The sequence below is a fragment of the Juglans microcarpa x Juglans regia genome, chromosome 8S, assembly GCF_004785595.1.
Source record: "Juglans microcarpa x Juglans regia isolate MS1-56 chromosome 8S, Jm3101_v1.0, whole genome shotgun sequence".
Classification (NCBI taxonomy): domain Eukaryota; kingdom Viridiplantae; phylum Streptophyta; class Magnoliopsida; order Fagales; family Juglandaceae; genus Juglans; species Juglans microcarpa x Juglans regia.
Window position 1 is genome coordinate 9,793,775 of NC_054609.1, and position 9,718 is coordinate 9,803,492.

Below are 9,718 nucleotides of genomic sequence, written 5' to 3' on the forward strand. Positions count from 1 at the left end.
GAATATGTTTTTGTTATGTGTTGGTATCGGTTTATTATGTTTAAGTTTGAAATATGGAAACTATGTGAATGAAAAGATTGTAATCTAAGGAGTATGATACTTCGATAAAATGATTTAAGCTTTCCGTCAAGTGTTTTATTTGATGGTTCATGAACAAATATGCTATATTTTGAAGTATGTATGAATTTAGAATATTAGTATTCAAGTACAATTAGTTAATTTGAATTACTTTTGTTGCAATTTTTAATCATAGTGTTGAAAATATGATAGATGTATTACATGTGAAATGTTATGAACGAGGATATGAAATATAGTGTTGCATATCCCGACGCTTCGATATAATTTTGTACCAGAATAAACTAAAATCCCAAACAATTCTCATAATCATAAACATAAAGCATATTGTACAGACAACTATAGTCAGTACAATATTTACAAACCAAAAGCATAATAGAATGTCTTGGAGTAACTTACTCCTTAATTACAAACTTCTAAATTTTACATAGTTTCCACAACAAACTTAACATTCAAACTGTTGTAGACTTACTAGGTCTGCCATTAACAACAAAATGATATCCAAAAAGTGAAGTATCAATTCCATCCTCCCATTAAGGTCAAACCCATTGTCAACCAACCTTGTCCAAGCAGATTTGATTCTCCTCGTCTTGACCTAAAACAACTTCTACCATTCCAAGTGAGAATGTTAGTTGGGATTACCATAGTCAGATTTTTACAAATTTCAATAAGTTAAACTAATAACATATTGACAGTTTATAAAACCATGGTTAACAATAAACATGACATGTATGCATGAATGACATGGAATTGCATCACAAGAGTTATATTTTTTCACCCTTCCAGATTCCTTTAAAAAATGAGTATCATCAAACTTTCACGACATGCTTGCTTTCATAAAACATCTTGCATCTTTCTTGTTCTTATAAAGGTGGTACCTCATGGTTTCCTATTAAACTGCTTGCATTTATTGGTTATCTTCACCATACAACGGCTAACACCGTCTGTAGCTTCATCTCAAGAATATTTAGGCAGTGCGTAACGACCGTCACCATAAGTATTCTAGCGCATTTACCAACAAGAATGCTCTTTACCTTCACTTCGGAGCTGTTGTTATCCCATTCAAAATCATTGACTAGTCTTCATCAATTTAGGAGACACTACTCCATTCTTATTCACTCTAAATTGGACAGAGGAGTTCCACTAAGATAATTCTCTATCTTAGCTTGGTTTCATGACAAAACATTTTTAATGTATAATTTATGCTTCATTGACATGTACATATACTTCGTGACAGATGAAAAAAATATCATGAAATGAATACCTCAGATATAAATGGAACTTTAGAAGATAAAATATTAATATTGATGTGGTGTTTATCAATAATCATACTACCACAAACCATGAGTAAGTTATAAGCTAACTTATAAACTTGTCCTTAGCTTAATCACTGAAATTCTCCAAGCCTAAAATAATATACACTAAGGTTAGAGACTTCCAAAAATAGCAAAATTTTAAATCAGCCCCTTAATTCACAAAAAATTGTATTTTGACCTTTAAACTTTCTATAATTTCATTTTGACCCCAAAATTTACCAAACCTTAAAAGCTACATATAATTTCCATGACAAATCCATTTCTGACCTCAAACAACATTTTTCTTACGGAAAACTAAAAATAATGTCAAAACCGAAACTTTGCATATTAACATAACACTAATTGTAATTAAAGCCTAACTAGTTTCACACTTGTAACTTCTTAATCCGAAAATTAGCACTTGATTAACACCAAAACAGAACTCAAAACATACTCACACTCTTGGTTTATACAACATATGTCCAGATTTGCAAGAAAAATAACAACCAACACAAACTTAAATATCAAACATAAAAATTGACCCTTTAAAAAAGCATTATTTGCTTCTATTATGTATTTGATGCTTGAATCAACAAAGTATCCTAAGTTTCTAAACATAATCATGTCCAAAATATGTTCTTGAAAATATTGAGTTCAAATAATCATGCAAAACCAAAATATATTTTGAAAGAAAACCATTTACACAAACAATAGTCAAACAAAAATATGTATCAAACACTATGTTGCATCCTAGGCTCTAATATTTTGGATCTCATGTAAAAATCATGTAACCATGTGATGTATTCCATTTTCATCTTAAACTGATCATAAACTCCTCATGCAACCCAATAAAAATCCAATCTTCAAACAATTTCAAAGCTCAAACCAACCCCCACAATATATGCTCAACATTTAACTATCTATTAACTTCTATCATCTTATATCTTAAAAAAATCACATATTCACACACCAAACTCCTACTAGAGGCTTAAACCAAACCAAATTCATCACAAAGCTCCATTACATGCTCAACATTAACATCCAAAACTTTGAATCATCATCAACTTCCAATAACATGTTGACAGAGACATTAGTCTTACACAAACTTCACCAATATGCCGTTTGCTTCAAGGAAATAATTTCCGCAACACATGACATATTCACATCTTGAATACCAAAGATGGAGAGGAAGAAAATGAAGAGATGGAGCTTACAAACAGCTAGGCACTTGAAGCAAAATGCTTGTTCACTTTCACTCTCACTTTCGGTTACTCACTAACTATTGTGTAATGTGACTTAAGCTTGTGTGTGCGCTATATACAATGGAAGAGGAAGAAGAAGGCTCTTGGTTTGCAGAACAAAAATGAAGGGGAGAAGAAGATGGATCTCGGTTGCATGCCTTAATAAGCACTAATTCTCTCTCATGTGCTCCTTTTTGTGACAAGTGTGCAAAGCAAGATGAATTGATGGTGATCTAAGCATGTGTAATGCACTGTTTCCATCAACTTTCCAGGAGGTGAATGGTGTTACCAATAATGAAGAAATCAGCTGGTGATTTGGCATGGTTGGGTTGACACGTGGCACTCTCCCGTTGGTCCACTTGGCATCAAAAAATACAAAAATTTTATTGCACAATAAATTTTTAAAAGTTCCAACTAAACTAATGGTGTAATTCTTTTTGTCTAATTATGATCCTAAGTACCTCAATTAAATCCAAGAAGTTTTGGGTCCACTTTAGGATCATAAATCGACTTCGCTCTTGAAATGAAATTATAACTAGTTTAATCTATTGAATTTCCTATGTTTTTCTATTAGATCAATATATCTCAAAAATTAAAGAAGTACTTTTGATCTAATTTTCTTTTCAGATATTACCGGGTGCGTCACAAATACTCTCAATATACATGGCTCTATCTTTTACAGCAACAATCTGAGCTCATCCATGTTTATCAAACTTTTCACAAAATGATCCAAACAAAATTCTCTCGTACCATAAAAGTGTTTCTTTCAAATAATGCTGTGAAATATAATGACGTCTCTTCTTGATTTTTTTGAATTAGTAAGGCGCAATCCCCCATCACTCGTGTTCTCACACTTCTAAATAGAATGGGTTTGCTAAAAGAAAATATTATCACATTCTTGATATGGTAAAAGCTCTTTTATTTTCTCTTTCTATATCAAAAGATTTTGGGGTGAAGCTGCTCTTACTATTGTAGACACCATCAATCAGCTACCCTCACCTACACTCAACAACAAATTTCTCTTTGAGCTTCTCCATGACAACATTTCTTATTACTTCCTGTTTCAAATCTTTAGTTGTACCTATTGTGTCACTCTTCCTCCCCATCAACGCACCAAACTTAAACCTGATGCTCGGTTGTATTGTTTTCTTAGTTATGGCTTAACCCAAAAAGGTTATTACTATTATGACCCCATAACCAAATGCCTATGATTCTGTCGCCATGTGGAGTTTTGGGAATATATACTCTTTATGAGTCTTTCCTCGTTCTTGCCCTCCTCCTCCATGCATACACCTATTCTCTCGCCATGTAGAATCCTCTATAGAGACTACGAGCTACTTAGACAGCCTTACCATGATTACTCTCCCTCCACTTGATGTGTTTGATAGCCCTTCTACACCAACACCATCTCAGAGCCCTCTAATATTTTTTTTCTCCTTGTCAATCTAGTTGAGTAAGTGTTATTCCCTCTCATCTTTGAGATTATTGAAACTCTAACCAAAACACATACTTGTGACCTAGTGGACTTGCCTCCTGGTAAAGTAGCAATTAGATGTAAGTGGATATATAAAATAAAGACTTTGGTAGATGAATCAGTTGAACACTATAAGGCACACCTTGTGGCCAATGGTTTCACCAAAGAGTATGGCATTAACTAAGAGAAAACTTTTGCTCCTGTTACACTACTTACCTCTGTTAGATCTTTAATTGCAGTAGTTGTTGTCCGCAGTTGGAAACTATTTCAAATGGCTACTAAAAGTGCATTCCTTAATGGTGATCTTACTGAGGAAGTCTACATGCAGCCTCCACCTGGCCATGATCATCATTCCCACAAAGTGCTGCCTTCGTCGAGCTCTTTATGGACTAAAGTGGGCTTCACATGCTTGATTGAAAAATTTTTATCTGTGATTTCTCAACAAGGCTTTGTTCCCAGTTCCTATAAATCTGCACTCTTTCTTTGTATTACTGGTGCTAGTAGTATCATTCTTCATATGATTATTATTGGTGATGATATTATTGGTATTCTTAATTACTTTCTTGGCCTTAAGGTTACTTCCGGTAGAGATGGCTATAGTTTGACTCAGGCTAAATATGTTTCTGACTTGCTCTTGAAAGTTGGGTTGACAAATAGTAAAATAGTTAGTAGTCCTCTTAAGTATAATGCCAAACTTTTAGCCACAAACGGTACACATCTTCGTGATGCGACACTATGCCAACAACTAGTTGGCAATCTTATATACCTCTGATTATGCCCAAACTATTACGCAGTGGTATATTATAATAATAAGTGTGATTTTTAATATTCTTTTATCTATGAAAAGTGTCAATTTTCCTTCAATACTATTGATTTTATTTTTTTATATTTTTCTTTATTTTTTTGGAATTGAAGGAATGAGAAAATTTAATGTGAAATAAGAGAATTTTGGTATAAAAGAAGAGATTACCAATCCATACCGATGAGAGTCAGCGAGATCTGAAGAGAGCCGAGGAGATTTAGGTGAGGAAACTCACGACCAAAAGGCGCTATCAAAATTCACAACCAGAATTGGCGACAAGAGTTAGGCGATAAGCGAGATATTTTACCTTCTGGGCGAGAAGACTTGGCACAAGGTTCCGGGCGACTAGATTGGGCAATAGGTCTAAACAACCAACTTAAGCAACCAACCTAAACGATATCGTAGACAACAACTAGCAAAGGCGAGCAGCTTTACCACACAGTAGGTTGGCGAGAGGAGTCTTTAATCTTGGTCAAGAACCTTACATCTTGGTCATTGCGTGAGGAAACCAGTTATAATCAACACACACGGCGTCTACTCGGTGGAACCCTTCCGAGTTCCACAATCAATCTGCTGACCACCAAATCCTCCCAAACTCTGTAAATCAAACCGCTTATTACTAAATCTTCCATTTTAGATAATTTCACTTTTCTTGGGATAATTTCTTTCATGTTAACATTTTATCTTTAGAAACTATTTTCCAAATCTTTAGGCTAACTTGTAGCCGCATTTATCTTGTTTCCGGATTTTAATTTTGACATCTATTTAATCCCGTCTTGTGGGATGAATAGAAGGGGAGGAGAGTCTGAGTTTTAGATTTCAATAGTCCAAAATTTATCATTTAAATTTCTTTGATGGAGGCGGATCTGGAGGGTAGAGACGAGAGCCGCATGCTTCATCAATTGACTCCAATAAATAACACTCCTTTTATTATTTTTCTTTTCAATTTCATTATGAACTAATTTTATTTTCTAGAGATTTGATGTAGTCTAGCATTGAACACACAATTTATATTCTAAGTTATTTTATTTTCAATATTTCCATGAGTGTTTATTCCTTGTCTTAATGCTTGTAATTTTCTAGCTAATTATTATTCTGTCTTTTGAATCGCAATGAGACCGAAAGGTGATTTATGATTAGAGCTCTAGGATTAAGCACCATTAATTGACCGAAAGTAGAGATACTTTACCACGATTAGTGTGATTTTCAAGAAAAATCTAAAAAACTATTGAGTCTCCAATAAGTTAAATTCACATATAGATATTGAGTTATTAGTTAGAGATATTTTTGGTATTGTTTGAGAGAAATATTAAATAGTTAGGAGATTTTTATTATCAACTTGGGATAATTGGAATTCTATAACAAGGAAAAATAAATTGTGAAAAATTTGCTAAGTGAAATCAAACGCTCTAGATCTATTCTTATTATTTTTAAAATCTTAATTTTAATATTATTTTCTTCAGTTTAATTTAGATAATCTATTTTTCAAATTTTAGTTTTCGAAATAGTAATTAATTTAGTCAATTTCAATATTTAATAGCATAATTATTCCATGTGAGTTCGATATCCATTTTCTTTAAAGCACTTTACCACTTGTTACGATTCTGTGCACTTGCAGATATTTTTCAGCGCAAGTTTTTGGCATCGTTGCCGGGGAATAGTTATTTGTTATTGATGTTGATATTAGTTAGATTTTACTACTTTGGATTTTATTTTATTGGTTTAAATTAGATCTCAGTTTGATATTTCTTTTCAGAAATTAGAAGTGCATGCCAAGATCTAAATCATTAGAGCATATACTTTTCGATCCCGAGATTGAAAGAACCTTACGTCGGATTAATAAAGAGAAAAAAAACAAAGGTTGCCACATCTAAATTTAATATGGCTGACCAGGAGTACAAGGCGTTAAGAGATGTTATGCCCTCTGTCAATGGGGCAACATCTAGTATAAGGTGATCAACTATACAAGCCAATAACTTCAAGATCAAGCCGGTCATCATTCAAATGATTCAACAAACTGTCCAGTTTGAGGGGCTGTCGCAAAAGGATCCTAATGTCCAAATGATTCAATTACGTCGGATCATTGAGCTTGACTCTATGTCCCCAATTGCGACCCAGTTGGCAAATCTATCCAAACAATTAGTAAAATAAACGTTAATATTATTCAAACTAATGTTATTGGTGATCATTGAGCATGAAATCATTCAAGTGTAGATTGCCAAGTGGAGAATCCTTTTGCCCAACCGAGTTATGAACAAGCCCATTACGTGTCCAATTTTCAACATAAAAACAATCCTTATTCAAACACATTCAATCACAGATGGAGAAATCACCCTAACTTTTCATAGAGCAATAACCAAGTGCCAGTTAGACCACCTCAATAGTTTCCATAGCAAGAAAAGAAACTGACACTTGAAGATATGATTATGCAGTACATGCAAAACAACTCAACTTCAATCTGCAATCTTGAGGCACAAATAGGTCAGCTCTCAAACATGCTTACCAAGAGGACAGTAGAGACTTTATTGAGCAACACTATGACCAATTTGAAGGAACATGTCAAAGCCATAACATTGAGAAGTGGGCGGACATATGACCAGCCACAAACATTAAATACCGAGTGAGATGTAGAAGTTGCCAAAAACATGGAATCTGAGATGAAGGAACCTAAGTCCGAGGTGAAAGAAGCAGAGCGAGATGCGACCGACCAGCAATTTTACAAAAGAAGTTACCTCCTAAATTGAAAGATCCGGAGAATTTCACGATCCCTTACACTATAGGAAATTCATATTTTGATAAAGTTTTATGTGACTTAGGGGCAAGTATTAATTTGATGTCTCTCTCTGTTTTAAGAAACTGGGTCTTAGAGAAGTAAAGCCGACTACTATCTCTCTACAGTTGACAAACAGATTTATTAAATACCTGAGAGGACTTATTGAGGACGTACTGGTGAAAGTTGATAAGTTCATCTTCCTAGCAGACTTCATTATACTTGATATGGAGGAGAACGAGGAGATCCCTTTGATACTAAGCTGATCTTTTCTTGCGACGGGGAGAACCTTAATTGATGTCCAACATGGGAAACTCATTTTGAGGTTCGGCGAGGAGCAGGTCATTTTTTATGTATTTAAATCTATAGAATTCCCTTCCGAGATACATTCTTATTTTCAAATAAGCGACAGAGACGTGGTCATGGCTGACAAGATTTCTAGAGCCGAATTTTCAAAGCTACCACTTGAGATATGTCTTACTCACTCTACATCTATTGAATCCGAAGATGCAGAGGTTAGGTAGTGTGAGAGATATTTGGAAGCTACACCATCCATATCTCTTTCAATAAAACCAAAAGTGGAAGAGTTAAACTCATCTCGGTCGGCATCTTCAAGTAAGGAACCACCCAAGCTTGAACTCAAATTGCTTCCATCAAGTTTAAGGTACACTTTCTTAGGCCAGGACTCTACTTTTCTAGTTATTATTAACAGTTCCTTGGGTGATGTAGAAGAAGAGAAGTTGCTAAGAGTCTTACGGGAACACAAAATGACCTTGAGTTGGACCATCTCGGACATCAAATGAATTAGTCCTTCAATTTGCATGCACAAGATTTTAATGAAGAAAAATTTTAAACTGATCATCCAACCCAAAGGAGATGGAATCCATCGATGCAAGAAGTGGTGCATAGAGAGATATTGAAGCTTTTAGATACCGGGATCATTTATCCAATCTCAAATAGTGCATGAGTAAGTCTAGTGCAAGTCGTCCCAAAGAAAGGAGGAATAACCGTGATCAAGAATAACAACAATAAACTCATACCGACAAGAACGGTCACGGGATGCCGAGTATGCATAGACTATAAAAGACTGAATGATGATGCAACTTGGAAAGATCATTTTTCCCGAACTTTTTTTGATCAAATGCTAGAAAGATTTGTCGGCCACGCTTACTACTATTTTCTAGATGGATATTCCGGTTACAATCAAATAGTTATTGATCCGAGGATCAAGAGAAGACCACTTTCACCTGTCTTTATGGCACTTTTGCATATAGGTGCATGCCTCTTAGTCTTTGCAATGTGCCAGCCACTTTACAAAGATGCATGATGTCCATCTTCTCGGACATGGTGGAAAATTTTTAGATGTCTTTATGGATGACTTCTCAGTTTTTTGTCACTCTTTTGATAATTATTTATCTAATTTATCTTTGATTTTGCAATATGCAAGGGGACAAATCTTGTTTTAAATTGGAAAAAATATCACTTCATGGTCGAGGAGAGAATAGTGCTTGGTCACTGCATTTTTTTCAATGGAATTGAGGTCGATCGAGCAAAGATAGAAGTTATTGACAAATTCCGACCACCGACCAATGTGAAGAGCATGAGAAATTTCTTGGGTCATGCTAGGTTCTGTCATTGGTTTATCCAAGGATTTTTTCCAAATCACTAAACTTCTTTGCAATCTGTTGATTAAAGATACTCGATTTGAGTTTTTTGATGAATGCTTGCATGCTTTTAAAACATTGAAAAAGAAATTAATTTCAACACCTATCATTGTATCATCGGATTGGAATTTACATTTTGAATTAATGTGTGATGCTAGCGATTATGCTATAGGGGCTGTTTTGGGGTAGAGAAAAGACAATTTGTCATATTATTTATTATGCAAGTCGGACCTTGACAGAAGCTTAACTTAATTATGCTACTACTGAAAAAGAATTGTTAGCAGTTGTGTTTCCTTTTGACAAATTCCGTTCTTATTTGATAGGTTCAATAATAGTTGTCTACACTGATCACTCAGCTCTTAAATACTTGTTGTCAAAAAGGAATGTCAAACCAAGA